An 8,885-nucleotide genomic window follows, 5' to 3' on the forward strand; every position below is an offset into this window, starting at 1 on the left:
AAATCTGCCACAATCTTTCCATGTTTCCTTTGCCAAATTTTCCCATTTTTATGGAGAGCCAGCCCAGCATTGAAAAGTCAGAGCCTTGATCTAAAACCATTCACTGTACCTATAAGCTAGGTCCTATGATTTGCTTAGGTGCTGGTGTAAAATAACATTTGCACCCTACCATTCCATTGTAAGATATATATAACCAGTTACAATTTTAAAGGTGAGTGAATTTTTTTTCTCCACAAATGCTTTTTTATTTCGAATGTTAGTATAGGAAGCATGTAAGCGGGGGATCCCTGGGTGGCTCAGTGGTTTGGCACCTGTCTTTGGCCCGGGGAGTGATCCTGGAGTCCCGGGGTCGGGTCCCATGTCGGGCTCCGGTATGGAGCCTGCCTCTCCCTCTCCCTCTGCCTCTGTCTCTGCCTCTCTCTATGTCTATCATAAATAAATAAAATCTTTAAAAAAAAAAAAGGAAGCATATAAGCGTAGTAAAATTAACTTTAATAATAAGCATATCTGTGTTTACTTTTTTTTACTAGATGGTAAACATTAAGGCTCTATAAATAAGTAAACAACCAATAGGAGCAAGGGCAGAACCTTCATCTATAGATACTCAAATAAAAACCAGTTCTTCAAAGAATGTGCAATTTCTAGAACAATGCCTTGCTCCCTTCAGGTTGTCCCTCCCACCTTGAGGTTGGGACTTTTAACAAACCTTGGGAGAGACAAGTTGGAATTTTTATGTTGAGCTGTTAATTAAAATGCTACTATGCTATAATTTTTTTAACCTACAAAAATGGTAGTTTCATATGGTTCATCCTCACAGGATTCCTTTTGTAAAAATAAAGTAACTCAGGTAGTTATCTTCAGAACTGATCCTGACAACTACTTCAAGGATTCCAAATACTAAGTCCAGTTTTATTTAAGGTGATTTTGAGGGTTGGTGAAAACTTAAGATACGCCTATTTGACAAGCTCCATTAAATCTATATTTGTCTTTCTTTGAATGAAATCCCTTTTACTGCCTTGTACGGATTAGAAATATTTTGTATTTTTTAAAAGTTAGGCCTACAAAGTAATATAAACAAGAGTCTATTTTCCAAAAGTAGAGTTGATATTGTGAACTGTAAAATATCTAATGGTTTAATTAAAAATAATTTATTTAACTGATTTCTTATTTATAAAATACTTTTAAAATACCATTCCAGAGTATAAAAATGGAATAGATGAACATTTTAAAAGGAAATTTGTGGTTACCTAGAGGTATTTTTCTCTTGCATAGGGCAAAATCCTCAGGCTTAAAAGTAATTATTATAATATTTTAAAGTTCAGCTAGTTTTATTAGCTTTTACTCCTTATTGAGAAAACTTTTGAGGGAATTTTCTAATAATAAAGTCACTAAAAAGAAAACTATTAACAAGACTTTATTTTTTAATTCTACAGCTATTGCAGATGGATTATTTAATCCTTTTACTCTCCATTGCCAAAATAACAAAGCTGGAATTAGCTGATGGTAAAAGCTCTCTATGTTTATCACCTCATCTCTTAATATGAATTCCAACCAGGCCAGTCTTACTGTTCCCCAAATATCATACTTTTCTTTTTTTCCCACTCTTTTCATCTACCAAAATCTAACTTATTTTAAGAATTAAGAATTTAAAAATTTGAACTCCACCATCTCTGAAAACTACTTTCATTTTCTTATTTTTTCTTTTCTTTCTTTCTTTCTTTTTTTTTTTTTTTAAACTATTCTAGCACTAATTACCTGGTCCTATATTATATCATTTCTTCCATTTCTCCAGTAAGGTTTCAACTCCAGGGTTAAGATAATATTTCTTACGGGTGGAGTAAAGAGGCTTAACCATCAACTAAGGGATTCTGGTTTTATTTCTCCCATCTTAAAAACAAAACTCCTCTTTATCTCTAGTGTTCCCAAAACTACTACCTCATTTATTTTCTTCTTCAGACCTGAGCTGCTCTTGTCAAGATCAATGAGAACCTCTGTATTGCTAAATCCAATGATCAATTCTCAATCTTCACCCTACTTGACCTATGGGCAGTATTTGACACAGTTGATTACTGCCTCCCTGTTCAACCACCTTCACTGTGCTTCCAGGACATCATCATTTCCTGTTTTCTCCCCTCCTCAATAGCCATTCCTCCAGTCTTGTTCCTTGGATCCTCTACACACCCTCAACCTCTAAATAGTTCCTCAAAACTCAGACCCCAGCCCTCCACATTCACTTCTTAAGAAATACCACCTAGTCACACGACTTTAAATACTATCTATATTCTGAGGACTATCTAATTTATATTTTCAGTCTACATCTCTTCTCTACAATTCAGACTCAGATATCCAACTGCCTACTTAACATTTCTCTTTGAATATCTAAAACACATATCAAACTTAAGAAGTCAAAACCTAAACTAAGCTTCCCCTCTACTGGCCACAAAAACACCGCCGTCTTTCTCTTCCAATAAATGGCAACTACATCCTTCATCTTGCTCAGATAAACAATTTTGACTCTTTTTTTCTTATACCTTTCCATCATGAATTTTAGTAAATCTTGTCAGCTTCATTTTCAAAATATACCCATAACTCAGTGATTCAACCACTTCATCACCTCCAGTGTGATCACCCTTTTCCAAAACCTCCACCAGCTCTTTCCTGGAATATTGTCATGGCTTCTTTTTTTGCACCAAGTTATGACATGCTTACACATTTTACTTATCTTTTTTTTTTTTTAATTTTCCATCCCTCCCCATTAGGACATGATTTTTCTGAGGACAAAGATTTTTCTGCTTTATTCACCACAGTATCCCCAACTCTCAGAGCAATGCCCATCTCTCAGGTATTTGCTGGTTGAATTCATGAATGCTGCAAAAAATGGTGTTAAATACTAACCCCATTCAAGGCAGGTAGGCAGTCATGCAAAGGTAAGGCAGCTGGGAGAAAACCTTTTCCTTAGCAATCTAGATAGGAGCCTAAAGATATACTCTATTTGGCTATTAGAATGTTGATTTGCCTAACGTTAAAAAAAAAATGTGATGTACTCATGCAGCCAGATAAATAGTGACTGCAGCAGGATAAAGGTCTTTCTGATCTCGAGTGCAACTACCTACAGAGCTGAGCCCCAGACATACCATACAGACCGTAAGTCTTCTACTCACTGTGGATCCAGCCTATCATGCCTCATTTTCTTGCTTTATGCTGGGACCAGATGTCAATGGCCATTTACCATTACTCTTATACTATTATTTTTCTTGTAGTAGAGAATTATTTCTTTGGACTCATATCTCTATTGGAAGCAGGAAAATGAAAAGATAAACTAAGAAAGCCATGTATTTTAAAAAGAGAGAGATTGTGCTTTTTGTGGAAGTCAAAAATATTCCTCTGTGTTTAATAGGCAGAATGTAACTGTGTCAAAGAATACAATTTAAAAACCATTATGAAATAAACTAAACTAAAAACCATTGCCAGTACTTAGAAATGTATATGTGAGTGCCAGTATAAATAAAATAAGATTAATGAATTAAATGAGCCTGGCATTTCCATAGGACTTGATTTTAAATGAAAAATTTAAAAATAATAATGCTGTGAAATTCATATATATATTAAGTGAAAAAAATTGCATCAAAACATTTAACAGATGGTAACTTTTAAAAGCATATCCACTGAATGTAGCAGAAATTACATGCCAAAAGAAATAAGCAGAAATTATATGCCAAAAGAAATAGGCTTTTGAAAATAGGCGGCTAACTGGGAAAACTCTTATTTTCCTCAGTGTATCAAGATGTAGCTGAGAACTTACAGAAAAATTTATGAAAATTTCATTTGTGACATTTTCTAATGCATCTGAGAGCCCAGGTATCAACAATGCCACCCACTTGAATATATTTATGTGTTTTTTCAGATAAAATTCTAAGGTTACCAAATGACTCAGAAACATATTTAGGTTAATTATTGACCAATTGGCTTGAAAAAAAAATCTTAAAGTTTGATATAGGCTAGTATTAAAATTAATAAAGTTATAATTAATAAGTATGTTAATAAAGTGCTGTTGTGATGATCTGTGGACTTACAAAAGTGAAACAAATTAGTTTCAAAAGGACCTAGAACTTAAGCTTTCATTCCCTGGGAATGACTTTATGCTAAAATTTTAGGATGCATTCTGGACACAGTCGTTTATATCACAAACAGGATATGTTCCATGGCTTGTGGTACAGACAGGTTAGTGTATTGCTTAATAAACTGGATGTACCACATGGGAGTCTGCTATATTACAGGGGTTTGGGTAACATTGCACCCACAAAGGTTTGGAAATTTTTAAAGAAATGTATTTCTTCACATCATTCAAGAGAAAATGACCCCCTTCACTTAGCTGCAAAGACTGGAATAAAAATGTTCCATCTTAATTGGAAATTCAACCCATTTTACCAGTTTGAATATTTCTCTGCAAAGACGTTCAAAACTAATTGTGTAAATGTATTACTTAATTTGTTCTTTCTTAGGATAATTCTGATTTGGGGAAACTTATTTGTCAAGGAAATGTTTTGGTACATCTCCTTATGCTAAAAATGGTTTCCAGAGAAGGAAGTAGTGACAACTACATTCTGAAAGTTGTAAGGTTGAAGACTAAATTCTAGAAATTCTTTTTCTTAATTTTAATTCTAGCTTTAAATCTTACAAGAATTTAATAACACTTTTTGTTTGACCTTTCCATGATAATGATGATAGTAAAAATGAGGAGACACAAGTGGAAGTTATGTGACTGCCATTTAATATGGTCCCAAAACCAAAATATGACAAATACCTGAATTCTACATATACATGAAGAATAGCTGCCTTAAAATATAAATACTATTATAAATACTATTATTTTATTCATGTTCAAAAGTAACAATTACAAAGAATTTGGGAGACTATAAAACTGAATGAAACCACATACCCCTTATCTTTAGAGGATTCAAAGGTAAAATTGCACTGAATATCACAATGGAAAATCTGACATTTTACATCTTAGTAAAAAATGGTATCAAGATTCTTATCCCAAGAAAGAAAAATATTCTAATTAAATTTATTTTCCCTTTATTTTCAAATTTAAAGTATCTCCAATATTATAAATGTTTGTCATATTAAAGGCTTATACAGTGAAAATAAAGCTCAATTCAGTATCTGGCAGTTTCTCTTCTTTTTTTAAAAAATTCTTAGCCCTCTTCATAGCCTGTGTGTCGTTGCAGTAAGTATTGGATTTTTGACTATAGCTTTTTCATAACCAAGCCAGTTAATGCTGTGTTGTTTTGTTTTGTTTTGTTTTGTTTGACAAGTCATCAGGTCGAAGTCCTGCTAATAAAAGGAATAGATTCTCCTCTGTGAAACTACATGAGATTGGTTTCAGAAGATACATAATGTCTGAAGGGGCAAGATGTGTTTCTCTGAGGTAACTCAGGAGAAAACAGTGACAACCATCTATGGTATAGAAAAAAACAAACTAGAACTTAAGAAGCCATCTCTTTTCCTTGCTTCCTTCCATCTCATGTCCACCTCAGGACACTATCGCTGGGAGAGAAAAAGTGATGGAAAAACATGTAGTTGAAGTCTGAGTGGCCCTGAACTTTCAAAATATACACTCACACATACAAAGGACATGAAGCTGGAGCCCTTTCTTAGAGACTACAAAATTTATAACGGAAGCTGTAAAGAACACGGGCAAGAATATCCAAGAAATGAGAAGGGTAGGACTCAGACAATTGGATATTTAGACATATCATTAAGTTATTGTTACATCAGTATGGAATAGTAGATGCAAGAATATATAGATTAATGGACAGAATAACCAGCACAGAAACATTTTAATTCAGAAGACACTAGGATAAGGTGATAGTTTGATTTCACATTACGAGGGAAAGGTAGAAATAGTCTTTAAATAGTCCCAAGGCAATTGCTTAACTATGGGTATGGGAACAGTGGACTCCCATTCTTACTCTATAGACCAAAAGATCTTAAAAATGAGTAACAGGTTTAAAGACATAAGAAGTAGAAAATATAAGCGAATATCTCAAGATGAGAAAAGACCCATTAAGGATAAAGCAAAAGGTAAAATCAGAATTCCTACATCCCATTACATAAAAATTTAAAGCCAATATACCAAAAGTCATAAATAGAAAAAGTAAAAGCTGGAAAATTTTTGGAATATGAGTATTTGACATAAAAGGAACATCCTGAGAATATACAGAGCTCCTAAAGTTTAGAAAAACCAAGATATTTTCCAAATTTCAGTTGGTTCCTTAATTAATTCTATACAGAAGGTCACTTCATTCAGCTACCTTGACGTACATTACTCAAATAATTTAGCTTGGAAGAACATCAGGAAATCACAGTACTCAAAGCTAGGCTTTTTGGATGGAGGTTTTTTGGGAGGTGGGGGTTGGGGGTTAATGGCCACTATGTTTAGTTATGCCTTCTTTACACATTTTCCAGACTACTATTCATTAAGACTAGGTTATATTGAGCAGAAATTTGGAACCTAACGGCCCATGTGTCTGTGAGAGTACACATCCAATGTTGTTGTTGTTTTCCTAAAGAGAATCTTGGCTAGACTCTATAGAATTCCCTCAGAAACTGCTGATCATTAGACTTAAATTTCCCCAAAAGATGTCGCTCCTACACTAACTAGTTCAATGTCCTATTTTTTCAATGTCCACTTTTTTCCTAGATTCCTGGAACAGCTGAACTTCAGGTATAGGGTATGCAGCATTGAACTCCCAGCTACCTACTCTCTGTCAGCTGTGGGTTTAAAGCACAGGATTTATAAAGGAACATTAAGAATTTGCTCTTTACCACTTCCTCGGATCCTTTAAAATGTACCCCCGAGTTAAGTGAGGCAAGCACCTAGCAAAGACCACCTGTACAGTGTTTTCCCTAGGTACCCCTAGAATCTCTCTTCAGTGTGAAGTCATTGGTCAGCGTTGCAGGACACGCTACAAAACAGTTATATGAAATTCATCATTGTGTCAACTCTAAGAATGTTGTTGATTATGTTACACAATGGCCTCTTTATGTGGACTCTCAAGAGTTATTTCGTTCTGGCCTTAGACTGGACTATTTTTGCTTCTCCTGAGCAGTTCATCTGCTGCTATCTTTTGGACACTGTGAGTTGGCTATTCCCACTTGCTGATAAAAAGCTAGAGCTAAATTTGTGCTTCATCCCCCAAAACAGGGCGCTTTGGCCTTCATTATTAATTATTAGCCTCCTTCTTGGCCCCTTTCTCCTTCTCATCTGACTATATTTTGTTATATATGTTATATATATAACTATATGTTATCTGACTATATTTTGTCCAGCCCAGTAAGCTTTCTCACATGCTTTTTGGAAGAAGACAGTGTAATGGTCGTAAGTATTTCTTCAGACCACACCAGCCAGATGAGCAATAGTGGCACCCAGGACAGCTCATAAAATATCCCAATAGCAAGCTTTCACGGTTCTCTGTACCTTTTCATAAAAACAGGGCTCCTCCTCCAATTCCCTCTACATTGTTTCTCCCTCTCAGCCAACGCTCTTTCCTCTCTCTTTTTTTTTTTTTTTAAGTTTACCAGAAATTCTAGTGGTATCTGTGCTCATTCCTTCCCTAACTACCAATTTTGTTTCCCTTTCAGAGTAACTACTCTGAGGACCAAACGCCAGACCACAGACTCAAGTTGTTGGTACACATTTGTTCTAGGCACAGGGCAGTGACCGCTTCTGTGGACACTTGCTTCTTACCACCCAACATCATGATCCCACCCAGAGCATCCGGCCCCAGCCAGTGGCTTTATAAATTATAAATTGAATCAGAGACACTTTCCCCACCAGAATGTGGTTTCAGCTGCCCCCTTTTCCTTATATCCCAGAGGATGTTGGAGAATTCAAGAAAATTACTCTATTTCTTGTGGCATTAGTCTTCCTGGCCCTTCAGAAAAATTTGAGACACCCTAACATACGCTGATGCTCAGAAGGAGATTAAAGGTAACCCCACCCTATATACAGAGCTCCCTCAGGGGAGCTCTAACCCGTGGATGCTCCATCTGTGATCTCTGATGAAGTGAGTGGTCACCCTTAGCAGAAAAGAGAGTGGCAAGAAGGAGCATGGAAGTCAGAGATGTTAGGCAGACCACTCAAGATAGGAGGTTATCCTGAAACTAATGTAACTTTGTGTATTGATTATACGCAAACAAATAAAGAAGTAAATAAATAATGGGAAGGTGCGAAACAGCATATATGGTATGCTACATTTGGAAGCAAGAAACCAAAATAAAACCAACATATCTATGTTGTGTGGAAGAAAAGGAAATTCTACTACTTCCCCTCTTCCCCCTCTTTTCCACATTTCCAAAAAGGAGGCAATGTTAGAGGCCTCTTCCATGCAAAAGTCAGAACAGGCCTCTCTGAGGAGATATTTCAGCTCTGAGAAACTCTGTCATAACACAGCTAAGGAATTCTTTGTGGGAAAGTAATTTTTTTTGTTGGGCCAATAGGAGAATCATAATTGTTTTTTTCTGCTTTCAATTTTGTTCTTAATAAAATGTCTATTTTATCCATATATAAACTTAAAGGCTTATCTCTTTCTTGATGATCTTCAGGCATTCTTTGTAAAATAAGGATGATAATGCCTTGTCTAATGCTGCAAATATTTCCCCCAGTGGCCATTTGTCTTCTATTTTGACTGATTATACTTTTTTTTTACATAAAAATGTTCAAGCTCAAAATTTATTGGTCGTATTGATTACTCTCTTTCCCTCAAACCATGATGCATTTGGGACAACTGTGAAAGGAGAGAGAGGGGAAGGATGGAAATTTGAGTAAAAGGAGCGTCCGCTTGTATGAAACTCTGAGAAATTCTCAGCCAGGCTGTGAG

The sequence above is a fragment of the Vulpes lagopus genome, chromosome 13 (genome assembly GCF_018345385.1).
Source record: "Vulpes lagopus strain Blue_001 chromosome 13, ASM1834538v1, whole genome shotgun sequence".
NCBI lineage: Eukaryota > Metazoa > Chordata > Mammalia > Carnivora > Canidae > Vulpes > Vulpes lagopus.